This window comes from Seriola aureovittata, chromosome 22 (assembly GCF_021018895.1).
Source record: "Seriola aureovittata isolate HTS-2021-v1 ecotype China chromosome 22, ASM2101889v1, whole genome shotgun sequence".
NCBI classification, from domain to species: domain Eukaryota; kingdom Metazoa; phylum Chordata; class Actinopteri; order Carangiformes; family Carangidae; genus Seriola; species Seriola aureovittata.
Window position 1 is genome coordinate 17,216,062 of NC_079385.1, and position 27,477 is coordinate 17,243,538.

Genomic DNA, 27,477 nt, shown 5'->3' on the forward strand with positions numbered 1-27,477 from the left:
CTGAAGCCAACAATTTCACAAAGTGTTTCGCAATCTGTAAAACTTACAACGCCCTTAGGCCTTCGGTTTGGATAAGGAAACACAGGAAGATACGGGTTTTAGTTAGTCATTATAAACGAGAAGATCTTCATGCGTCCCAGAGGAAGAACCCTTCTCCACTTCGGACATTATTGTCATGTCAAAAGATTGTACATAACATGTTTAAAAAGTCCAGACCTCTCTTAAATTTGCTGCAGACTTGCGTTATCACCAGAGGATGAATTGCTCTGTTATTATTATGAAATCCAAATGTCTGGAAGAAATATAATAATAATCATGATATTATAGGCAAATTAGCTGAACTTTTTTGTGCTCCCAGTCGGAAAAACCCTCTGGTATCACTAGTTGGATTGCCGCTATTTTAGCATTTATTAGCTCAAATAAAAGCAAAATTATCAGCCCATAATTCAGTTTATTTCACCTTTATTTCACCAGAACATCAATTGTTTAGGCAATGAAAAGTCCCAAAGAGCTGGAACTAGCAAATGTTTGGCATTTTATACTTGATTCAACTGAGAAATTTGAGCAAATATTAGCAGGAAATGTCCCGTTGGTGGAACTGCCATGAACTCATTCACATCTGAAATGTGACAGGAAGCCCCAAGACACTGCTTTTTGTAAGGCATCACAAGCCAAAGCGGTTTAATATTTAATAGTGCCTTATATTTTATAGGGTTTTCATGTTTTTATGTAGAATCTTAATATGTAGTGACGTAAAAGTATAAAGTCGAAATGCTCAAGTAAAGTAAACTCACAGTCTAACTTTAGTACAGTGCTGTTGCTCTCATTGGTTTGGTATTGGGAGGTTTAATGAATGTTGCAATCTCACTAGTGGGGTTTCAGTCTTTCCGTCTTGTTTTTAATATTTAAAAAAAAGAATACTTACTTATTTAAACTCATGAAACCAAACTGCAGGTACAAGAAGTTATCTTTTCAGAGCGTTGTTACACAATCAGTTTGATGATTTATTGAAAACTGTTACAGTTGTCCCAGTTGGGTTCAGTTATATTTTTAAACAGGAAAGAGTGAAGGGGGGGGGGGGGGGATCTAGGCATTAGTTGACGAAACCATTAAAGGGATTCAAACTTGATCTGCCAGTTACTGTTGAATACGTGCAATGAAGACCTGCAGGACGCCCTGAAAACTTGTATTGTGACAAGGACATAATCATGTAGAGGTATCGGCTTTCATAAAGCCTGCATCATCTCTTCAGGAGCGCGAAGTTGGTGATGTTTTGGGAAATGAAAGCAGGCAGTGAGGGTCTTTATCGGGCACATCCTGTTCTTTGGACGATTCACAGCTTGTGATCTCTAGAACCCATGAGAACAGGGGCTTAAGTGGGTTTGAAGCGTCTTGACAGTGATTGATACCAGCGGGGAGCTCTGAATACAGACCACACTGCTGGTCCTTATCACTGACACATCCGGCTCCAGCGCAAGATGTCAGCTATTTATGAAGGAAGGAAAAGAAAGAAAGAAAGGGAAAAAGAAAAGAACGTGGTCTGACTGTATGAAAGTCAGCATGACGGTGGAAACACATGAGACGAAGACGTGGTTGCAATCCTGAGACTTTTGTTTTTTTTCAGAAAACACTGACAGGCTTTGTGGAAGAATCTCTGCTGAGAAAAATCAGCGTTTGTTTTCTTTGATGCTTCAGAAAAGAGCTGGAGGCAAAAGATTAAAACTTGGACACCTCCACTCACAGATGATTCAATGAATTATCCCACAAACCTCCAGAGCATTGAGCGGTAAACTGCAGGGAGAGGGATGAATACTTATATGAATAATTGTTATTATTGTTTTTTTATGAAGGTGCATCTGTCTGTGTACTGTCTCTGCTCATTTTCTGTTCTAATTGTTTTTTAAACTACTGAGTTGGAGGTTTCAGAAGAGCAGCAGTTTGAAGGCTACACCAGGCAAGCTTCACTTTCTTCTCAGCTAAAACAACAAATGTTTCTCAGTAAAAAGTGATGTTGGTCATTGCAGGGTAATCTTTTCAACAAAACAAGTGAATAATTGAAGCTCAAATGTAAAATAAAAAAAAAAAGACAGCAGTGAATTAGTGTTTGTCCATAGAAAGATGTGGATTTCATAACCATAGACTGTAAGTAAAGATGGACGTAGCCTTCGGGACGTCATCTGTAGGTTTCTGAAGAACGATTTTGAAGCTCAGAGTGGCCTGTTTCGCTGTTGACATCTTGGCAGCGCCTTACTCCACCTGACTCCCAGCTAATCCAGACTTTGGTTCATTCCCGTTTGTCGCAAGCATACACTCACACACCTGTCACTCAAAACAATCACGCCCTCAATAACTTTAAGCCTTAATGAAAATTTAAACAGGTGAGTTCTATAAAAATTCCTCGTACAGTTGTCATGAAGGAAGAAATTGGCTAAAGGGACCATAACTGTTTTTCTTACGAGGTAAACATGTTTATTTCTGCTGTAAAATTGGACATTTTAACATGGGAGTCTATGGGGTTTGACTCACTTTTGGAGCCAGCCTCAAGTGGCCATTTGAGGAACTGCGGTTTTTGGCACTTCTGTGTTGGCTTCATTTCATGACATTGTTTAGTATCAAACACTTAATGACACTGTAAGAACTTTAAGATGGGGTTTTATCCCATTCAACTTTAGGAAAAAAGTGCATTACATTTTTTGGAGGGGTTCTGCCATTTCGTTTCACATTTCAGGAGATTTACAATCCAGAGTAAAAACCCTTAAACACAAGGACAGAAAAGTCATGAATGAAATAATTAATGCACAGTGTGGTTTCAGTACTTAATTGTAGTGGTCTTTGATCCTAGTCCTTAAGGGAGGTAGGTGGATGGATGGATGGATGGATGGATGGATGGATGGATGGATGGAGTTCTGAGAAGCAGGACTGCATAATGCTGCTGCATATCCTGGATATATTTGTCCGCTGGCTCTTACCATACACTCAGCTCTTATCCACTGCCCTAAAACCAAGTTGGATGTGCAGAGTCCAGCTCTTCTGTGACTAAAGGTGCCAAATAATTTATGACTTTTGGGAGTTTCTCTAAAGTCCACTGGGTCTTTGTTCCAAAGCCAGAAATCGTATCACGGAGACTGAGTAATGGTCAAGCCCCTGGTATTGATCAGACAACCCTATGAACCTCAACAGATATATTGTGGTAATTTTTCTGCTGTGGAGCCCAGTAGAAATCTCTGTTATTGCCCCCTTAAAGATGACAGGCATTAATGAAATATGATGTCTCACCGTCTCCCTGTCTGTAAACTGCTCAGTCGTAAAATTAACATTTTGTACAAAGCAGAGCTTGAGTCAGAGAAAGCCTCAGCAGAATCCCTCTGACTCAGCCCAAACCGAGCGAACGGATCGAGGCAAACTAAACTGCAAGACTGCCATTTTTTTATTTATTTTTTAAACCATAAACGAGTTAACAGAGAAGGGAAGACAGCGTTCCTATATTTTAAAGAGCAGTTAATCCAAATATATCATTAATGTCTTGGAGAAAACCTGAAAAAATAAGTTTATATGCACATTGAGATATACAACGCAAACATGCCCCATCTTCAGTCTAAAATTTAAAACGGGTCTTAGACAATTGGGGATTAGTTTTATTCACTTCTGTAATATGAAGTTATGAATTATTTGAAATTAATTAAATTTAGCACATAAGTGTCTAGCTAAGTAGAAGCTGAGACCGTCAGTTGAAAACTAATCACCATCATTGCCATTGCTGCCAATTGCTTTTTATAGTTTATTGAATATTTTTCTTTTTTGTTTTTGGAGTGTTAATTGAACAGAACAAGAAATTTGAACTATTTTGATAATAAAATAATTTGCATGCAATGCATTTAATTTAATAATTTAGTTTTTTTTTTAATGATAAATATTTGCTGTTTCCAGCTTCATAAATGTGAGGATTTGATGTTTCTATTTGTCACACGTTAGTAAAATGAACATCTTTGAGTTTTTGACTGTTGGCCGATATTCAATAATACCACATATCGCAATATTTCCCACCATGTGCAGCATTTTTCATAATATCGTAATTTTATTCAGTTTTGCACAGTATAATATAGCCATATTTGGGATGGACTATATTGATATATTAAATTTGGGATATTTCCAAAGCCAATTGGACAATAACAAGACGCCGCCTTGACTTGTGGGAAATTATAGACGTGAGACATCAGAGTATCATTGTTTTTTATTAGGACCCCAATTACATTCATTTTTCTTTTGGTCCATAAGGACAAATATTTGAGTTCAACATAAGAAAAAAGAATATTGATCTTCTGATTCACCACCAAACAATACATTTTAATAATTTGTTAACAGCTGAGTTTACAAAAAAGAATCAGCCCCTCCCGTGTCAGCTAAGTGAATTTATCAGGTGAAAATGAGATGGGGCGTTGATGTTTGGATGAGTCAAAAGAAATAATAGATCTCACGATGGCAGTTGAGAAGATTCATGTAAGAACTGGCATTACACAAGTGGACAGGCAGCACACAAAAGAGAGATTCATAGATATTAATGTTTATCCAGCTTCAGTGCCAGACTGCGTAATTAGCTCCAAGTCAACTCATAACTCATCAACAGCTTTCTCAATACCCCCGATAGATCGAGATTGATTATTTGATATTAAGAATGTCCAGCTCCACACTGAGGAATAGTTTGAAAAATAAGCCCGGGAGACATATTGACGGCCCAAGAGATGGATTAAATAGTTGGGGTATTTTGCTTGTGCGTCTTCCTGCAGTCTAATGAGTTTCTGAGCGGCCGGAGGAAAGACGAGGTCGTGGAGACGGAGAGGATTTAATAAGACCACCAACAGAGAGACACAGGGAGATGAAGCTCAGGCAGATGGGACTTTGTTTCACCTTCTGAACCTCATTATGGAAATAGGCTACACTTCTGATTGCCTGGCTGTATATGTGTTTGTCCCTTCATACAGGTGTGTGTGTGTGTGTGTGTGTGTGTTTTCGTCTCCAGAGATTCAGTTTTCCACCTGGAACTGTGGTATACTGTTTGTCTGATATAAACCTAATGCCAGGATTTTAAAGCTTAATGGAAACAAATCAGTCATCCACAGACAGCCAGAGCAAAAAGACGCCTTTTTAAATGTAATGAATCTCATTTTGCTGCACGTAAGTGTTACTCTGAATAAAATGAAGAGTTTTACACCGACTATAAGTAGTTTGGATGTATTTTAGTTCAGGTAAAATCACCTTAAGGTCATGTTTTTGCTGTTTCATTTTCATTTTCATTTAATGGTGCATTACATTTACATGCAGCAGTTATCAGCTGATAAACAAGTCAGATGTTGCAACGTTATTTTTATTTTCCACCCATCTGTATCATGTATCTCTACAAATACTGTAGGGAATAGCGTGCAATTATGTCCAGCTATTGATGATCCCAAGAGGATGAATCCTTTTGTTCCGGCCGCTCCCAGCTATCATTCTGCTATAGGGGGAAAAAAAATATTTCTTTAATCCACACTGCAGCGACGGTGGCCCTGCAAAATAGTGTCATGGTGGAAGATTTGCACATGGGGAAGTGAACGCTGTCATTAAAACGGCTAATTCCCGGTAAAGAATACGCCACAATAACAGCAAAGACATGTGTCGACTGTGTGATCTTGATCAAAACTCGTTGTTGTTGTTGTTGTTGTTTCCCGTAGCGAAGGGGATTTTGAAAATGATAACAAGCAGGGGAAGTGGAAAGGTGGCAGCCTCCATCCGCTGAGTCAGAATAGTTTGACATTGAGTATGAGCCTCGACAAACACAAGTATCACATATGCTTTACATGTAGAACAGCCTTTTCTTTTCCACAACACAGCCTCCTTCATTATCCCACACTCCCCTCTCAGTTGACCTTTGACCTCTGCTACCGTAGTTGGCCAGTTCATTGTTAAGAGTCGGGGGGTCGTGACCCTTAGGCGACCCAGACTGATCCCTGACGACGTTTCACTGCGATAGCTTTGTCTCCCAGATAATGCTCAGACATGTGTTCCCCTGTAAACATGTGCCCCCGTGCCAAGTTGTAAAGTCGGGGGTTAGGACGTGTTGACAGTTCTCTGCGGTTCTCTTTGTCCAACACAACAGGGGACGGAGATCATTAATATTTTCTTCCCGTTTTGGAAAATTGGTTGTTGTTGATATTTGTTTGGATGTTACATAAGGAAGCACAAGGAGGGGAACTTATCCTCCAACAATTGACATAACATCAAGGATAAATATTGTTGCCGTGGTTACTTGCATCCTAATACAGGCTAAACACAGATGTTTAAACTGTTTACCATCTGATACATAAACAACTGCCTTTGTATATTTAAATTAATATTCATTGCATTGAACTAGATTTTAATGTTAAGTCAATTTAAACAACACAGTGTCCTTATATACATGATTCTGCAGGCAGATGATAAGCTGTAATAATGTAAAACCTATCAGTGGTGCAAGGTTAAGCCGTTGTATCAACACTGTGTCAACATCTACATGTTTGCTAGGAAACCCAAACATAAAGATTGTTTATGTCAAGTTTATGTAGGACATTGTTGTGGTGTTGCAGTTCTGCTCATTCCCCAACTTTTATGTCTTCATGTTGAGTTTTTGTCTTCTCTGGGTGTCCACACCCCTAACACAGTCCTGCCCCGCTACAGTACATGGGAAAAGGGAAAGCCCCTGTGTCCTCTGAGGAAAACTGCATGGCTGTGGTATGACGTACAAGTTAGAGTTAATTAGGACCAGACTTAAGTTCTCTGCACGACTGCAAAGGACAAATGACCTCCGTAGGAACCTTCTGTGGTTCTTTCCTTCCTCTGTCTGCTGTCTTTGACAGGCCTTTCTTTTTATTATCATCATTATTATTATTATTATTATTATTATTCTTAATTAACCTAAACATCAACCGAAAGAATGTAACACTATTACACAAACAAACATCTTACGGAGACAAATATACATATTAAAATCTTATGGTGACTTAAAGATCCTTATTTTACACTTTTCCTGTGTTTTATTTTGAAGTGTTGATCCATAAAAAGATGTATATGTGTCTTTAAGAACCAAAAACCATCTCAATGTAGTTTTACATCTCCTCTCTCAGGCTTCTCTCTGGAGCTCTAGTAACAACAGGTCAGTGAGCCAATGAGAAGAGAGGAGGCTCTGAATCTCTCCTCTGATTGGCTGAGTGGTTGAATAAAAATATGTCAGATTTCAGGTAAACACTAAGAGAAACCAAATCCTGCAAGGTTGGATGGTGTGTCCAGGTGGGCGGGGCTTGGGGCGTGGCTGAGAGCGGTCACTGCTTTGTTGTGACATCACAAAGTTACAGAAGTCCTGACGGCTGGTTTTAAGGTTCAGTTTCTGAATACAGGCTGTGTGCATTTCTCTGTGGACTGAGGCTTTGATACTTTGACAGTATTAATATAGAACCTAGACCTGCTTTATAATTGAACAGCACATGGACAGAGACCTTTGGACTATATGGATTCAACAGTGACCGGCTATTTTCAAAGGGGACAAGACAAAACAAGATATTTTAAGATGCCACCTTGGTAAAAACATAGACAAAAAGATTAATCAGCAGATTCATTGACATTGAAAATAATTGTTAGTTGAAGGCCAAATCATTTCATTGCAGGAGATTCACTCCTCATCAGATTTGTAGTTAGTCCATAGTTAATACTAGTCCCTGTGAGGTCCTGGATTTGCATATTTTAGTCATCAGACAATAAACCCATGAAAATAACATTAGCAGCAGGTTTGTAGGTTAAACTTACTTTTGTACATTCAGGTTAAACCGACTATATTAATTCATAAAATGCTTTGTTTTTTCGCTTTGCTTATGAAATTGTGTTTAAATTTAGCTTCAAGAGCGTTACCAGGTCTGACCCAGATCCACCGGCTGTGCCGTTTTCCTCCTCTGGGGATTTGTGCAGGGTTATAAGGTAGCAAATAAGAAACAAATAGAGAGCAGATAATATTTCTCTGTCCTGACCTCTGCTGACTCATCCGAGGCTTTTGCTCAGACTGTGACTTTGTTTATTGCCTTTTTTCTGTCAGAGGATTATGGGATTTGCTTTTTCTCAGTGGACTCGATGATACATAACAGCAGAAAACAGCAGAATGAGAGTCACACGCTTTAAATGTGCACCATATGATGAAATGCAATTGTGCGGTCACGCGACCCATTTTGATGCTTATTCCTGCATCAACATTTCTGCTTTCATGTATGAAAGAGAAGTGTGTTTGTTTTTAGAAATCCTTGTTTTTCGCCTTAGGGATATGACTGAGTCAATTTTAATGGCGGCCTCTTTTTTTTGTCTTGCATTAAAGACAAAAAGTCTTTGTTATCACATTGTCATGCAGCTGTTTGCCGGTGGCTAATACAGGAGGAGGGATGTTCAGTGGCATGTTGATTTGCTTTCTTTATCATCAAAGTTAAGGAGTTCTTTCACAGGTTTAACATTGATCTGAAGAGGGTTAGCAGTGATCTGCTCTGCGGAAGCTAATCACACTGGGCTTCTTATTGATTTGGAAGTCTTTTGGTCTCTTTCTTAAAAGAGTGCTGCAATACTTTTAATTAGATTTATCTGAAAAATGATAAATCCTTGTTAATGGTGTGATTTTATAGCCTGAAGATTCACAAGTCGTTTCTTTAAAAGGATGTAATATGACTTTAAACATGGACAAGCAGCATAGAGCTAAAACAAACCTCTGGAACAAATTACTAAGGTGCTATTTGTAAGCTTTGTTATTGCTACATAGCCAATGCTAGCATTAGCAGCTGTGTATGTACCAGTCTTGCCTAAAGCTTCAGCCATTGTTCAGTTTAAAAGACAAGAGGTTATAATACGTCCTCTGAGCAGCTACTTCTTCAGGGGAGACTGGACGCTGCAGTGACTCGGTATAGGAAAGTAATGAGATGGGCTGACTGGGCCGGAGCTAGCTGGTTAGCATGCTAAGTTCAGTTGAAGAAAAGAAGTGATAGTTGCTTTCCACCTCTAGAGACAGCTCTTGGTGAGTAAAGGTATCAAGTTTGATGCTGAATTCACTAAGTTTTTTTTCTAGACTGGTGAGTAAACAACTGCTAATGCTAACGTTAGCTTTGTAGCAATAGCAAAAACTTACAGCCAACTCCTTCAAGTGTTCCTTTGTGTCCAACTTGGGCTTCCATCCTAAACTATCTTCTATTTTCTTTTTCGTTTTTTATGATCTTATCTCTTAATTGTGAGCATGTTAGCATGCTGACATTAGCATTTAGCATGTCAAGGCATTGCTGTGTCTAAGTATGGCCTCACAGAACTGCTAGCTGGAAAGTCCTAGCCTTTTAAAATGTGTTCTTGCACTTTTAATTTGTAATTTTATGCCAAATGCTAAGTTTCTTATTCGCAGTATAAACAAACTTATTTTATACCCAGTGTAGCTGATGTCTCACAAAACTGTGACATTTAGCTGCTTTTCATTTATAGTTTCAGTCCAGTGTCAGAGCTGCTGCATCCTGAGATAACTCAATCGTAAATGTTAATATGTGATAACATGGACCAACGTGATAATAAATCACCCAGTGATCAGTCAGCAGTTTCTATAATTGCAATTAAGAATATGACGGATCAGGTGAGTGAATCAGGTCATTTTAGGATAAGACTGTTTACAGTGCAGACACTGGTCTCTGTGTGTCCCGGCTTAGTCTTGCTATTGTATAAAACTGTGTTGACTGACATCAGAAAACCTTGTAAAACTTCAGGAACATTAAAAAGGTGGGAACACAACACGTATTAATATCAGTGAGATTAAATGTTGAGAGAAGTCACTAAATCCAATTTATGAATAGCTGTCAAAGAGCAAATCTATACAGAAAAATAAATGTCTGTCGGCCTATCTGTTTTAGAATCTGATCTTTCTGTCCCATCTAACTCACCGGAACAGCACAATGTACATTTCTTAAAGATGGATTTTCAAGGTTGAAAGATGAGTTCTGTCCTTTGTTCAGGTTAACCTCTGGCTGAATCTCCTCTGAAAGGCCATTTACTCGTCACGGTCACAGAGGACTGTTGATCGGCGTTGTGATTTTTGTAAACTGTGTTTCTTTCTTGGTGGATCTTTACAAGATGAAACTAAAGTACATCACACCAGGCCTTGTCCAGCATTATGTGTCTTTTGTTAAAGGATGTATTTAGGAGTTAAATCAGCAATGTCCTCTCTAAATCATCAGGAAAGAGGTTGTTCTACTTGTACCTTGACACAACAGATACTCACACAGTAGCTGTTTGTTACCAAGTCGAGTTTAAAGGCTACTTTCGCATTGAATGATGATTACTGCAAAATAAAAAGACTGTGCTTCGTAATAGATTAGTCAACTACAGGCCATAATTTATGAAGAGAATGTAAACAGATCAGCATCTGTTTTCCCTGACGAGACAATTTGTTTGACTCACTGCAGACGGTCAGCACAAAGCCTCTGTGGAAAGCAACACAGCATTTATTAGTCACTCACAAGCTCTGCTGTTGTGACTGGCACTAAAACCACAAAGAAAACATATCCTTTAAATCTGATTAAAGTGTCTGCTAGGATCCGCCCAGGTGACTGTTTCCCCCACAGAGAACCAGGGTAGTATTAATAATCTCCAACATAAATTCATGTAATCCATCAAACTGTGTCGCGTCCGTCATAGCAGAGGTGAACCACTCTGACTGCATGTTTGGTTGAAGTGATGCAGGGTTGGAATATTTCCTCTGCTTGTTAGACATTTTCACCACCGTAGAAAATCAATAGGCACCTTGTGGAAAGTTCTCAACAGAGGTAATTACATTTGTGTCCTGCCCATACACTCCTCTTGCTCTTCATGTGAACATGAGCCCTTATGCCTGATAAGCCAATAAAGTGTGAACTTGTGAGGGCGTATTATATCCTCTAACCCGGCACCGGTAATTTTCCTGCATTCTTCATGCAACAAAAACACCCGTTGTTCGGCTCCAGGTGGTAAAAATACAGGAAATACACACACATCTTTTGTGTTACTGAACTGTAATGTAAAAAGACAAGGGCTGTATTGATGATGGACTATTAGACTATAAACTACTGACTGGTCAGCGAGAACCGTCACTACTGAGTCATTGTTATGCGAGACGGGACTTTCTGAACAAACCCGCCAAGCGATTATTCGGTCTGGGCAATATCAGTATCAGGATTATTTCAAACTGTTTTCTTGAAAATGACTAATGAATGATTAGTTACTTACTTTAGTGATTAAATCTGACTTCAATTGACTACTTTTTGTTTGGCGTCGTCTTCACCGAAGCTGAAATGTGCAGAAACGACGGACACAACATTTCTTTGAGGTATAAGCTGCTTGTGTTGAGGCTCAGTGTCCATATCTCCAGCTTTGCTTTGAGTGGAAATGGACGGGGCTGAACACCAGGTAGTATTATTATTTTTAAGGGATATGAACGGAATCAATTGACATGAGCAAGATCAAGTCGCTGAGAGGATCCAAATGTCGTTTTTTATACTTATCCGGTTAATTGCCCCGCCCCGCCCTGTAGTACTGATCTATACTTTTAGTACGGAAACCTGCAAAACCAACTGAGGAGGCGCTGACGTTTCTTTGTTTGGTTTCCCTTCGATATCCTCCATTGCGTCAAAGATGACATCACACTGAGCGGGTGCTATCTGCAGTGGAAAAAGAAGAAGTACTTGGTACCAAAAGCGAGTAGAGTCGAGTTAAGATCAGTCGGTACTATGCGGCGGAAAAACGCCGTCTGTTCGCCAGCTTGTGGCTAATGTGTTCTGTCTATTTTTTGATGATGTGCAGGTAGTGCACAACTGGGAGTTTCTATGCCATAAACATCTGCCTGCTGCTGATTGATCGCAGTGGTGAGAGCGAATCAAAATAATAAAGTTTAAGGCCAAAACAAGTGGAGTATTGGTGGGTGCATCAGACCGAGCGACCACTTTCACATTTGATGTTTTGTTTATGTAAAAAGATATTTCTTTCTATTCCTCGGAGCACTGCAACATTACATCGTAGATTTTACTGTGGGATGTATCGGTGTCCTGCGGGCGCCGACCGTGTGGTCGCAATATCCTGGGTCCTGATACAATCTGGTATCTGTGTTGCATATCATCTCTCTCTCCTCCCTCCATGTTTCTCCCTGTGCTCCACTCCCAACTATCTGAAAGATAATAATAATGAAATAAAAAAGTCAGTTTAACAAAAGCGTCATGTTGTTACAGTATATTACTGCCATATGTCCAGGCTTTGTTGCAGTCGACTTGTTATTTTCAAGAGTTTAAGACTGACTGGCTCTGCAGTATATTCCCAGTGAAATCATAATGTTGCATTCTGGCTCTGGGAAAATGGTGTGTGCGCAACCACTTGGCTTCAGTCTCTGTGGTGTGTGTGTGTGTGTGTGTGTGTGTGTGTGTGCGCAGTCTGGTTTGCTGAACCAGGTTGAGCCGCTGCACTCGTTGCTCTTCAAAGGCCTGCCATAAAACCTCGGGATCTTAATCGGATGCTGTTCAGACTACACACTGTAATTATGTCCCAACAAATTCCTGTCTACACACTCCTATAGAAGAAGGTGTGTGTGTTTAAGTGTGTGTGTGTGTGTGTTGGTGGGTGGAGGGTGGTCGTTTTTGTGTACAGTTGATGTCTCTTTGGGGGCTTTATAAGCTGCATGTTATATCACGTTAACATTGTGTTTAGGCTATTGATGTTTGTGTGCGATGCTGGTATAATATTTACACAGATGTTTGTGCATATGTGTGTGTGTGTGTGTGTCTTTGCGTGTGTGTGTGTGTTTGCAGCTTATCTTTTCCATGCTCTTCTCACCAAGTTTCTTTGGTCTCAATTGGATGTGAAAGGAAATCCCATGTCTGCAAGGCTTCCACTGCAGGCACAGACCTGTGTGTGTGTGTGTGTGTGTGTGTGTCTGAGTGTGTGTCTGTGAGTGTGTGTGTATGTGTGTGTGTGTGTGTGTGTGTGTAAAGCCTTTACCATGCCACAGTGGATTAACCACACAGTTTGAGCAGTAACAGTGAGGCTGTGAAGGAGAGATTCAGAGTGAAAACAGACCATGAACCAGATCGACGATGGGAGGAAGAGAACCAGTTCGAGATTGATGGGAAAAGGTTTTTTAATTCCAAATCACAACATATTTGTAGAGGAAAAAAATATTAACCACCACTGTTAATTAATCCCAAATTCCAAAACACTGATTATTCCAACCTCAGACTGTCTCTGTGTTGTGAGCTCCACTCTTACAGCGACTGTCACATTTCTGCATAATGTGTTTAAGATAAGGTGATCCCTTTGGAGACGTTGGCAAGCAGAAAACAAAAAGGCTTCTTCAGACTAATATTAATAGATTGTTGCTTTTTTTTTTATTCTTACGCTGCCAATAGCTGATAATTTTTGTTTAAAGGATTATTCCACGGAAAATCTGTCTTTCTGAGCACCAGTTACCAAATACCTACAGTAAGTCACCTCGCATGATACCGCCCAGCCGTGAAGTGTTTGGAACAAATTAAAAATATGCCGCCATCAAATGTTCCCAGAGCCCAAGTTTACATCTTTACTTCGCTTGGTTTCTCCACCAAACAGTCAGAAACCCAAACATAACAAATTTTAAAATGATATAAAACAAAGCCGGGAAGCAAATTCCCACATTTGAGAAGCTGGAACTAGAGAACGAAGGACTTCTTGGCTCGATACGTGACTTGAAGTTTGAGGTTGTTTTTTTTTTTGTTGTTTTTGTTGTTGGAGGAATTTGAGTTTCCAGACCAGCTGCCATCATTTTCTACCCAGAAATTCTGAGGCAAAGACCAGCAGCAGCTCAGTGAGCATGATATTCATCCGCATTTGTGTGAAAAGAGTAAGTGGAAAACTTTCCATCAGACATTGTACAGCCCACTTTTAAGGGAATCTTTCTCCAGCAGAATTAATATTGATCCTTGCCTCAGTGAAGGCAGCTTGCAGCCATGTCTGTCCAGGCTGGGTCCCAATTTCAGAGGGGAGGGGGGGGGGGGCATCCTTCGGAGGCTGCACGTCAAGAGCGATTGCATCAAAGCGATGTGACTGGACTGTCCGATTGCGACGGCTCCTTCAAATACGTCCGAAAAATGCGACCTTCTTTTCCTATGCAACACCTACCCCAAGATTCATGTAGTGCCGGTAATGACCTTTGACCAACAAATTATAACCCGTTCATCCTTGAGTCCAAATGAACGTTTGTACCAGATGTAATGAAATGTCCCAGAGGCGTTCTTGACATATTTCGTCCGTGAGAATTGGAGAGATGTGAGGTCACAGTGACCTCGACCTTTGACTGTTGAGCACCAAATTCTAATCAGTTCATCCTTGAGTCCTAGTGAATGTTAATGCAGAGTTTTAAGAAATTCCCTGAAGGAGTTCCTGAGATATCGCGACCATAAGAATGGGATTGACGGTTGGAGCGGCGTGGAGAAGGCGAAAACTGTGGCCCGGCATGTGAAGGCAACTTATCGTGCATCAGTGAGAGGGATGAGATCAAGATGTTGCATTGGAATAAATTGTAAAAGTGGTTATTGCTCAGTTACAGTGAAAATGGAGACCGTTTAACATCATCACCGACACTGGTTTTATTTTTTTTGGGGAAAAATTGGTCGATAGTTAACGGGTCCACCCAGCTCGGCAGCGACTCAGGTAACTTTTTGATCTACGTTCAAACATTAGTTAAGTATACAGTGCGGTTTCACCACGTTTCATCATTAATTGCACATTGTGATGCTGTACTTACCTCGACCTGGCAGCTGCTCGCCCTCCTCCCCGCTGTTCAATGAGGCAGCGGCTCCGTGCGAGTCATTAAAGGGAGAGAAAGCTCAGCTGCACAGCCGTCAGCTCACTGTACCGCCCTGCTCTCATGGCTGGCATTTCTCAGATAAGAACCAGCCAGCAAAACTGATTTACAAGGCTCCTCTCCTCCCTCTGTATGAGTCTGTGTGTGCGAGTGTGTGTGTGTGTGTGTGTGTGTGTGTGTGCGCGTGCGTGCGTGCGTGCGTGTGTGACAGTGTGTTTTCGTTGATTTAAAAGACTCAAAGTGTAATAAACCATCATGAAATACTCCAGCAGCAAAAACACATCAAGCTGCAAATCACATCACAGCATTCAACACTCGTTCTCCATCTGTCATACAGCAGAGGTGTGTGTGTGTGTGTGTGTTTTTGTGTGTGTGTGTGTGTGTTTACAGTATATGCAGGTTTCAGTTTGCACGGTGAAAAATATCTCTTTCTTCCACCCCTTTTTTTTTTTTTTTTTCCCCCATGGTGTGTATTATGTTTCTTCTCTGGTGTTCCTGCAGCTTATAGGTTGTATATGTTTACTTCACTCCCATTTCTCTTAACGCTCTCACACTTCCCCTTCTCCCTCCCTCTCTCGGCAGCAGTCATTTGATACAGGCGTCAATATTACAGGGGTGGGGAATTCCAAGAATGCAGGAGTTAACTCCTTGTTTTATTGGATTTTGAGCCACCAGGGCTTTTCTGAATACCATCGGTTCCAGAGCATCCTCACTGAGCAACTCGACACCGAGAAGGTGGAAAGTGTTTATTTCACTCATCCCTCCGGGTTGAAGGTTTTTCACTCTGACCACACCCTGCACAGTGATGTCACAGTGCACTGGCCACACCCTGAGTACACTTGTTAGTCTCAACCACTTCCTGAAGGAAATCTGTTTCTTTCGCTGCTAAATGCTCCACTGTTATCACCCTGCTCTAACTAAGAGAGCAGTGAGATTGAACCAAAACAGTGAATTGTGCTAAATTTAGTAGCCTACAGCTGTTATTTCAAAGCATCATATGCATATTTAAAGGTCCCATCCAGTCTAAAGGTCTCTGTCCATGTGCTGTTTGATTATAGATCAGGTCTAGGTTCTAGATTAATACTGTGAAAGTATCAAAGCCTCAGTCCACAGAGAAATGCACACAGCCTGTATTCAGAAACTGAGCCTTAAAACCAGCCTTCAGGACTTCTGTTACTTTGTGATGTCACAACAAAGCAGTCACCAAACCTGGACCCACCATCCAAACCTTGCAGGATTTGCTTTCTCTGACTGTTTACCTGAAATCTGCTATATTTTTATTAGACCACTCTTTTTCTTAAAACCACAAATATATATATATATCTCTTTAAATGAAGATTTAGTTGAATCTAACTAGTCCGTTATTTCTGTAAGTCGTCATACAACAGCTTCTACAGCCACATCTCGTTCCTGCACAGGGAAATTATTCATGCTTCACGATCCTGGCTGCTAAACTAATTATTAGGGCTGTCACTTTTCCAAAAAGTCAACTTCAAAATAGTTTAATTCAATGAACCTGTGGTTTGTTTGATGCAGCTCTGACCACACCCTGCAGTCGAGGGTAGGGTGTATTAAACACTGAGTACACATCTCTCTGACTAGGTGAGAACCTTTGAACAAAGATTTTGACTGTTGTTTACTGACTCTATAAGGAAGTATAAAGATGTCTTTCTAAAATCCAAGGCCTTTGTGTTGTTGTTGTTGTTGAAGACATTTTGTTTGTCGCTTGTGTGTTTTGCTCGTCAGAAACATTTTCACATTTGGATGCTGTAATTTTTCCTTAAATAGACCTCACATTTGTGGAGCTTTCAGCACATCACTCTGTCCCTCTATGTAAGTTTTCTTGTTGCTGTCTGTTGTTATTGTCTATTTAGGTTGGAAAAACATCATTAAATCATTAAATCTGTACTAAAAAAAAACATCCCAAGCTGTTGTTTGGGGTTACAAAGCTTTGGTGCAACTCTAAAAGGGTGTTGGAAAAGCGGCAGAGACAAAGTTAATGGTGCGTTACATAAAATAAAGACAGTAAATATCTCAAATATGTAATCATCCTGTCATCCTGTCCTCTGTTATAGACTATTTAATAAAGGAAAGAAATTACTGGCGCAGTTATTATCTCCATGTGTCTGAACGGTTCTATCATTCAATTCTAAATAGAAAACTCAAATCTCTCCCATATGGCTGTCTTGGACTCTTCAGGGAAATGTATGAAAATGTTTAAATAGCCGCGCTATAGAAAAACAAACACTTGTAGTTACTTTACAAATGACTAGATAGACTCAATGAGACGCAGAGACACGAACTGCCGCCGCTCCTGAATCCTGGGGAGTTCACTAAGTCCCAGGGATATTCTGTGCTGCGATACAGAAGGTTGTATTTACCACTGGGTAGATGCAGGAGTGATTGGCAGATGGATGGATGAATGCATAATATCCAGTTAATTAAAGAGCGAATATAGTGTAATCCTTCCAACCTTCTCTCTCTTTTTCTTTTTTTCTTTTGAGTAAGTAAGTAACCTCGAACTGAAAGAGGAATAAAATGTTCTCCGATGGAAACGTAGCTGGACGTCCAGTTGGGGTTGACAACCAGTGGGGTGGATGTCCAGGATAAACAACGGATCTGCCAAGGATTAATTCCCCCTTTTCACTTATTATTGACTCTGTTGTGTTGGATTGGAGCAGCAATTGATCGAAAAGTCACTCTACAGAAGGTGAATCAGCAACTGTCTTGATAATGGATTGATCATTAGATATTCTCTGGTTCCGCCTCATCAGACGTGAGGATTCGCTACTTTTCTCTCTTTATTTTATATCGTTGTAAACTCTGTCGACTCACAACTAAAACTGTGTGCACCCGTAAAGACCACAGTTGTAGACAAACACAAAAAATAACAACACAATCAGTGAAAAATTGTAAACAGCTTAAACAAAACAATGTTTTACTCCAGGGTTTTAGTTTCCAGAATCAGCACTTTCAGCACCGACCACTAATGTGTTGAATCAATTAAACCTGACACGTATCCCATGAAGTGTATAATGATACTGACCTGGTCCTGATTCTAAACATTTTCTATCATCTCTGAAGAAAAAGGTACCAGCGCACTGATGGATGATTTTTTTGACATTCTGTAGACTTCACCTGATTTAACCCAGATGAGCCTGATGAAGATTGAATTATCCTTAATAAATTGTATTTTTGGGAGCATGTAGTCAGTGTGTGGGGAAACTATTTCTCTCCAATAAACATAACAGATTTAGAGTACTACGCAGCCTTGGCAGGAGTATCAATCAATTTCCCACCTTCAGGTGTTTCATATTCACTGCAGTAAAAGCGGGAAACCTCGGTGCCAGAGCCGGTCTTCATCTCGCCAAACTCTTCACCGTTAGCTGTTGCGTTTTGAAGCCGAGGCGCGTTTCCTCATTGTGTGAAGCTCGATGGCAACTGGTCCTGGATCAGGACGGCGTGCCGCGGAGCCGCGAAATCAGTTTAATCGGTGGTAACTGTGGAGCGTCGAGCGCTGCGAATATGAGGTTGATCCTCCCGACAGACTGTGCAGCGGAGTGTTCTGAGTCATGGGTGATTGGTGGTAGCGTAGGTGGTTGATTAGTTTGGTCCAGATTACATGGACCACTAAAAGTCTGATTAGACTGAGTCATAGAAAAAAGAGTCGGAGTGTTACCTCCATTAAGTGCAGTTAGCATCTGTGTGTGTGTGTGTGTGTGTGTGTGTGTGTGTGTGTGTGTGTGTGTGTCCTACTTTGTCGAGTACTCTCCCCCCACCGTCTCTTTGAACAGAGACGGTGTGTGGGAGTGTTCCCCTCTGAAGTTGACTTCCTCGCTCGTCCTCTCTCCTCAGTTTTGTAGCAGTTTCTCCGCATAATTAACCTTCTTTCAAATGGCAGTTCGTACCTCATGGCTTCAATTTAGTTAATTTGCATGTTTTAGCTCTAATTGACCGCTCGGGCCGACCAAGCTCTCACAAAAAAAAATTTAAAAAACCCCCACGGGAGGGTTCTCACAAATCTCACATTTCAGCTGAAAATTATTTACAGAGGATTTTCAGCGGGGAGTGATGTTCAATCAGCTGCTGCTCTCTTTGTCGGCTTTGAGTGAGTGTGTGTGTGTGTGTGTGTGTGTGTGTGTGTGTGTGTGTGTGTGTGTGTGTGTTCTGTGTCAGTGTTAATAAAGTTGTTCACATGGTGACGATACTGTAGAACTCCTGTTAAGAGGATTTCTGTATTTGATGGTAATGAAGCCCAAATTTAACCGAACTAGAAATGAACGAATGAACCTTTCTGTGTGTCTTTGTGTAGGAGAGGAGACTGAGGTGGTTCATGTCATCAGACTTCAACAGGCCTGAACGCTCAACAGGTAAGGACGAAGAGTTTTATCAAGCATCATCTCGTCGTCGTGACTTTAATTTTTTACATCTGAAATCATCACACGTTCAGTGTCACGTAGGACAAAGAAAAGCTGCAAACGGAGGATCTCTGACAACTGAGTTGCTTTTGAGACAAAATTCCCAAAGTAGTTGCTGACGAATCAGTCGCCGAATCAACTAATAATTACCGCTCCCGCATGAGGCGGTGTAAGCCGTGACTGACGAATAAACAGACGACTTTTGTGAATCCCCTGAATCTCCACCCGGCGCCACTTATCCAACAGCACAGTTCAGGAAGAGGTCAACACTCCTGCAACACTTGTAGTCTGAAGAAACAACTTTATTGTCAGATGGACGTGTTTCAGCTCGTGGCCTTCATCAGAGTCATCTGCGCTTCATCTGTGACGGGCGAAGAGTCAAAACACAGAAGAAAAAGTTGTTCTTTATACAAGTGCTGCTGGAGTTTTGACCTCTTCAGACTTTTTCCTTTCTCCATGCAACAACGGGATTCCCCTTGAAACCTAATGACTGGATTTAGCTAATATGCTACATGTCAGCGAATTTCAAAATTATAAAATCCAGAGTTTGTTTTTTGTTTTGTTTTTTACCTCTGAACTCTCAAACTTCCAGCTTCTGCACATGAGCAGGTCAAGTGGGTGACTGCTGACACTGATTAATGATTAATGGTGTGACAGACAAAGATGAGCCCACAGAAAGATTATGACTGAATAAATCGTGTAAAGTATCCTTCAGGTTTGTAGTTGAGTCAAGTTGTTTCCTCGTGGTCCAGCTGCGAACTTTCTGACCTTTCTTTGATTCACATAACATCAGCTTTTCTCCTTTAGTTTGACCCCACTGGAGGTGAGAATCAAAACCACGATGAAGTCGTCTTTCTATTTTCCATCCACCGCACAACTTTTCCTCGTTAGTTTTCTGTTGTGTAATGAACATCACGGCCTCGTGGGGCAGTTGGTGGTTGTTTTATTGAGAAATTCCTGCACTCAGACAAAGGACTCCTGCTTCTCTGTCTATAGGCGACGTCATATAAAATTCTCATAAAAGCCAGTTAATTACACTGGAGTTGCTGTGTCAACACATAGCAGCATCGCAGAGCTGCTCACCTAATTATTTGGCCGTTTAACACACACATTATGTCTCCGGTGTCCAGCCTCGCTGTGTGTGTGTGTGTGTGTGTGTGTGTGTGTGTGTGTGTGTGTGTGTGTGTGTGTGTGTGTGTGTGTGTGTGTGTGTGTGTGTGTGTGTGTGTGTGTGTGTGTGTGTGTGTGTGTGTGTGTGTGTGTGTGAAGACATGAGAGGCAGTGAGGGTGATGGAGAGCAACAGGAAGACATGATACAGGAAGTAGTTCAGCTGTAATAATAAAGTGTTTATGTAACTGTGCTGATGTTTATCTTCAGTCCGATCGCAGATTATTAATATTAAACAATTTATATTTAAACAAATTAATCATATCTGCTGCTTGACACGCAGCAGCGGCTCCTGTTGGGGCTTTATTTGGCACCAAACCGACGACGTTAAAGGTTTGAAACCTGCATTCTTTACATCCAGGTTTAATTGCTGGCCGTCTCGCTGGCAGACGGCTGCAGGTTTTGGCGCATTACCACAACCTGTAGATCAATGGGGCAGTGTGAAGGCACCGGCAGCACCGCCGTAAATTCTCACATTAAAGCCAGAATTCAAATAACGGCCCAATAAAGGCCCGACGCTAATGAAGGTGGGGTGAAAGAAAAACATTGAGAGAATTACCTGCAGCCAACAGCTCCCATGGTGGATTCAGTCTAATGTACATTTTCTACAGCACTAAATTATTCAACCGAAATAATGTCTTCATACTATCATTATTTCCAGCTGGTTCTCCTCTTCTGTATTCCTGATGGATAGTGCGCCACCAGCAGCACGGCTCAACACTTCCTGATGTTTTTTCACTCTAAAAGCCTATGTATGGAGGGAAGGCTGCAGGACTTTTAATATGAAAATTCTAAAGGAAGAGTTTCATTAGTGATGTTAAATTGCATGAACTGTGGAGAACACCATGGAGTTAGTGTCAGCCGGGGAACAGGAGGAATTGTAAATAACAGTTGAACAAAACACCTTAAGTTTTCTATTAAAGTATTGTTTTATTTCTCCTCAGCTGAGGGATTTATATAAGAATGTTGGACAGAATCTCTTAAAATGTTTCCTGCGTTGAGGAAAAAAGTTGAGACACTTGCAGCAGTGACGGTTAAGATGGAGTCAGTACTTCCTTACTTTGGTCGCTAATGTCTTTTGTGCAGCGATTTAACCGACTTCAAGTGATTCCTTAAGTATAAGACTTTAGATACTAGAACATTTTGAGGAAACCTTAAGGAGAAGACTTAAGGGTGCGTTTTATGCAAACTTTTTTATTTTAAGGAAACCTTGACTCAGACTTCAAGGGAAATCTTAACTTGAGGTGTTTTGTGCAACTGGCCGCTGGTTCACTCTGGCACTGATGCGATCCAAACACGAGATAAAAATACAGCTTCATAGCTGCTGGAGATCAAAACCTCCACAGGGAACCTTAAAGTGGTTGCTTGATGTGGTTGAAAGCTCAGGGAAAATCTATTAAATGGGCGTTGAGTTCAGATTATTTCGTCAGATTTTGGTTATATTTTTAATTTGAAGGGTTTTTTTTTTTTTTTTTTTAGCTCCTGCTGCTGCTCACCTGCTCCCATGAGGGGTTGCTACAGCAGATCACGCTCAGCTATTTCGATGTGGCGCAGGGTTTATGTCGGATAACGAGACTGTGTTTAAGGGAGCCGGGGTTCGAACCGCCAACCTGCTCTACCGCCTGAGCCGTGGCCTCCTAGCTGCTGATCAGGAAGCCCACTTGTGTTATATCTCTATTCACTTCTACTTTACTTATATTTCTGAGACAAGTCTCAAACATGTAACCACACACACACACAGACACACACACACACACACACACACACACACACACACACACACACACACACACACACACACACACATAAATATACTCCCACCTTCCTCTGGGAGGTGTACAGGAAAGCACGGGTTTGTTTTGCAGGAGGAAGTTCAGCACGTTTGCATCTTTATTTCTGTGTGGGTGTTTGTGTCTCGGAGGGGAGCTGCAGCTGTGTAAGGCTGGCTCAAAAATGTAAACTCCGCTCGCACATGTACAAGTCGCACACACACACACACACACACACACACACACACACACTACAGAAGACAGAGACTGTCTTTATTACTGTCGACAAATGTAACAGTTTCTGTCCTGCTCCAGAAAAGTCTCTCTCTTCAGGGCTCCACAGGGCGAGTGTGTCACTGTATTTGCGACTAAAAATAGATGTGAACCGTAAAATGTATTTAGGCGCTCGTCTAAATACATAAATGTTTAAATGTTTTACAAAATTCAGCTCAAGCAGCCTCTATGTTCTTTTTCTTTTTTTATTTATTTAATAAGAAGTTAACACTGTCACTGTCACTGAGCCACTGTTGTCTGAGCTGCTGACTCAGCTCAACGGAGGGCGGACGACTGGTCCTCCAGGTAGATTAAGACCTGCCCAGGTAAATAAAGTTTCAATATACAATCTCACATTAGAACCTTATTTCACTGTTTTAAAGCAGATTTTTTTTATCTGAGTGAGGACTAGAGGCTTCTCTGTGCTCGGGTCGACTGATGCATGCGAGGCGTTCATGGAATATTGGTCAATTGTAGCATCTACTGATATTTGAGGTGTTTAAGCGACATCTGTAGATTGCAGCTCCTGATTATAACCTGCACCTACACTCTCCTCCTCTGCATGAGTCTGTGAATGCACATCAGTCACCCACCACCACTAGACAAACCTCGCCCTGAGGGAGACACTGTTCTTTGTCTCTAGACGGACTCGGTCGACTCTTTTTGGCGTTTAGAACCAAGAAAAACGACTTAATTATAGAGCTGTTCCTACTGTTGTAGCAGTTTAAAGTTTAAATAATTACATAATTATTAAATGAATGCCGTTTGAAGCAGAAATGATTAAAAACCTAATGTACTTTTTGTATTCAAATAAATGAAATAATGTTGCTTGTAAATGTCTCCTCATATTTCTTTATCAAGGAGACACATTATATGATACATTTTCATTGAGCCCCAAAAGTTCTCATTTCCATTTTTCCATACAACACAATAAAGTTTGCAAAAAGTGAAGGGAGCTGAATACTTTGAGTTCTCAGTGTGACCATGTAGAGTATTATGGATGGATTATTTGGTCCAGCAGACAGAGAGGATCTGCTTGAACTGAATTACTGCAGGCATCGCACAGACTGCGCAGAGAGGTGGTATAAAAATACAATGTTCCCAAAAAAAAAAAAAGGAAGCCCCTGAAGTGTATTTGAGGATCCCTGCGCTGCATGCACAAGCACATCCTTAGATACATCTGAAATATTGTATAACCTCCAATATTCCTTTTGTTCTGCTTCCATGTTTACACAGGTTTCATTTAATGAAAAAGCAATTCTCAATTTTCCTATGTGCTCCTAAAGGTGCCCTGCAGGAGAGATTCTGTGGCTGAGGGAGCGACTGTGAAAAGGAAGCAATGGTGTATAAAAGAGAGATTGAACGCCTACATTTCAGCCGGGTGAAAATGATGGATGTAAGAGATTATTGTCGGTTAGTCATTTGACTTTGACCATGAGTTTTCAGAGTCTGACACGCAGGCTTCCCCTGTAATGACGGTGGGCGCAAGAAAAAGCAAAACCTCCTGCGAAAATCACTGAACATCCCTTTGGTCTTTGACACCTTCACTTGTAGGAAAAAAAAACTGGACTCGCCAAGATCTGAAAACATGAAAGAGGGAAAAAAAAAAGACTCTTAGAAACATCAGTTTACTCGGCGATACACAACCTGGGCTGATCAAACTTTTTTCTATCCTGTTTCCAGATCTCTGCATTTACTTTGAGCGATCGTCTTAACTGATGAGATGACGGCGAAAGTTTTAATAAACCAAAAATGATATTTAAAAATCTTTTTGAGATATCCAGTGTTGCACTGAACATTTTGCAGGGCGTTACCTCTTAAACCATCTTGTTTGTCACAATATTTCCAGTCACAGTATAGCTGCCATACCTGAGAATCTTTTGCAATTTAATGCATAGTTCATACTTGACAGGCCTGACTCCTCTTCATTGCACCTTAATATATTCCAGATATAGTTTGAATATTGTATCGTACTATATATATAATTCAATATTTCACTGAATATTGTATGAAGCAGCTGTATTTGAATTCAGAGGCAGTAATGTTGGAGGTGACGGATGGATGGAAACTTATGGGGAGAATAAATACATCAAGAATTAGACGCAACAAAAGAGGAAAATGAAAATACTGACAGATTAAGGGTCACTGATATTGGCGCTATATTGGAAAAAGAAAGGGGATATATATATATATATATATATATATATATATATATATATATACACACAGGGTCCACTAATGATATAAATGAATCAGACGCTTACAATGACAGGTTGATTATGTTGGCCTTTGCGGCGGCGTGCGTCTCCCTGTGCGCCGCTCGTGAAAACTTCCCCTTGTCTGTAAATGTGCTGATGCACTTCTTCAACGGGGGGGGGGGGGGGGACAGTGATCTCTTTCTCTTATCTCGCCTCCGTTATTATATCCCGGCATTCAGATGGGTACAGCATGAGATGAGAGAATCAGTTTGTATTGAACATGGTTGAATGCGGTGCTGATGAAAGCTCATGCTGATAATAGCTTTTTCATTATGTCCTTAGCCAGGCTTGGCATTTCATTTTCTGCTGCAGAGAGAGAGAGAGAAGTTCTGACTCTCACTGGTGCTCGCTGCTCGCCGCCACCGCTGCTGCTTCGGGTGGGAGTTGTGTCTTTTGACTGTAGTTTGATTGTGAGTCATGTGGGATATTATTTTTTTATTTTTTTTTATATGGCACTTCTGCTCGATTAGGCTCAGTGGCGAAACAGGGGTTTTAGGGGTTGTATTTACCCCTGAAAATAGATGCCTGTGATTGAGAGCAAGATTCTGTTTGAGATTGAAGTTTTATAGCCGACACCTGTTGCACTTTGGTTCCCCCCAGCTGACGTTACCTTGACTTCATGAATGGAGACGCCGTGCAAAACCGATTAATCGCCCAAACCGATTACTCGGTCGACCTCGGTTTGTAACCCATAAATAGTGTTTACAAAGTAGTTAACCGGACGGATCCATGCCAGGAGAATTAGATGAAGGAGCTCTTCAGAAGATGGATGATGACACACTTTTAAATGCAATAATTTTTAGCCGGTCCCTGAGGATTGTAGCAGTCAGTCAGAATAATTGGCCAGTCCCTGTTGGTTACCAGGGCTGTCACTTTATTTGAAATTCAAGCTTCAAAATATGTAACTTTGAACTGAGATGATTCAGTTCAAAGTTCCATATTTTGAAGCTTGTCCTCTTAAACGGAAGTGTTTCCTTGCCACTGTCACCAAGTGTTCGCTAACGGTGAGAATTGTTGGTTCTTTGAAGACTACGGTCTAGACCTGAAAAGTGCCTAGAGATAACTTCTGTTGTGATTTGGCGTTTTATAAATAAAGATTCACTTGACTTCTTTGAATTCTATTCTTTAAGCCTATCACATCGTTTGGAGTAGTTTACCTTGGGCTCCAGCAGAGGGCGCTCTCAAAATTCACTACCAGCTTGACCTATTGCACGTTCCTGAACCCATTTATGGACGACTTCGTGAACTCGACAGCGACAACAAATCTGCTAACTTGCCACCCAGCTGGGGCAGTGATGGGACCAGTAAAGAGTGGAGTATCGTTAACTTTACAACCTCGCCTGACGACATAACTTTTTTTGCCAGACTCAATCCCAGGATCCTCGCCAGGGGCTCGTTAAAAGGTCACCGGTTTATATGCAAGGATATGCAGCCCATTGGTTTTCGGAGAAGGTTGTCAGGCTAATGACGGGATTCAACGTTGCACAACAAAGTAGGGTGTAACTTAAGATACTGGCGAAACGATAAAATACCAATGAGGAAGTCGAGTTTGAATAGTTCGTCCATTAGTTTGAAGGCTGATCAGTCTGGAAACTTCCCCTGATGACGACTGTTTTTCTCCTCTGTCTCAACGAGGTGAAATGACGTTGTTCTCATTACATGGTGCTTCCTCATATTTAATTAGCTAATGTTTTGCGCCGGATGATGTCACTTTGACCCTGATTCAACTTTCTTTTCTTCTGGGCCACCCTGCTTTTCTTCTGCCGGGGTCCTCGACATTGGCACCTCCACCTCAGTGACATGACTGAGGAGGCTGCACCGGGAGATATTTTCCAACTTATTTAACACATTGACAAACTGCGGTAATAAACCAAGAGAGAACATTTTTATTCACTGAAGTCACCAAAGCCCTCTGACTGAGTAATGGGCTGCCAAGGAAAAGTCATAAATTTACATGAAGGCCACGGTGTCAGCTCAGTTCCCACACCCTTCGGTTGCACAGATTTGGAAGTCGTGGGATTTTGTTTACACGGCAGACACCTCTTACTTCTGATCTGCAGAGATGCCTGTTGGGAGAGGATTTTGGGAGAGACTTGACGTTGGTGTAAGAGTCTACTTCATTACCATCCGGCCTGCTGTTCCTGACTCCCTCTTCCCTGAGGAATGTCAGTCATGTTGAGCAGAAGCAGATGTGTTTGCCCCCACCTACCCGGCCATCCACCCCTGCTGTAGAACAGTTGAGTAGAGATATTTTGCATTAAGTTTTCAGTCATTACTCCAAAAAAAAATACTCTTCTGCCAAAACTGCACTTAGATGACAGCAGACCTTTCGTTTGTTAATCACACTGGAGTTTTAAACTTATATTTTCTTAATAAATGATAAAATATCTGCCACTGGGGGAAAAAAGACTTACTTGTTTTCACATGGTCGAGTTTATTACCAACAATTTTGATATTCAGTCAGTCACTAAAGGCACCTGCTCACACCAAGCAATGGCGCAACAAAACAGGCAGTGCTTGTTGATAAAGCTAGATAATAAACTAAGGTGGGCGGTGCAGTGGTTAGCACTGTCGCCTCACAGCAACAAGGTTCTGGGTTTGAATCTGCAGTTTCCTCCCGGTGCTCCGGCTTCCTCCCACAATCCAAAGACATGTACGTTAGGTTAAGTGGCGACTCTCAATTGCCCCGTAGGTGTGAATCTGAGTGAGAAAGGTTGTT

General features: G+C 41.1%; 1 protein-coding gene across 2 annotated transcripts in view; it reads left to right on the forward strand.

Annotated features, from left to right (window-relative positions):
• The window catches only part of plxnb2a.1 (plexin b2a, tandem duplicate 1), a 173,995-nt gene that overhangs the window by 33,288 nt on the left and 113,230 nt on the right, over positions 1–27,477 (forward strand). The window contains exon 2 of one of the 2 annotated variants that reach the window (XM_056368028.1): positions 19,185–19,242. The exons of the other annotated variant lie outside the window; for it this stretch is intronic. The gene's annotated coding sequence lies outside the window, so the exon portion shown is untranslated. The remainder of the gene's footprint in view (positions 1–19,184; positions 19,243–27,477) is intronic. 2 annotated transcript variants of the gene reach the window in all.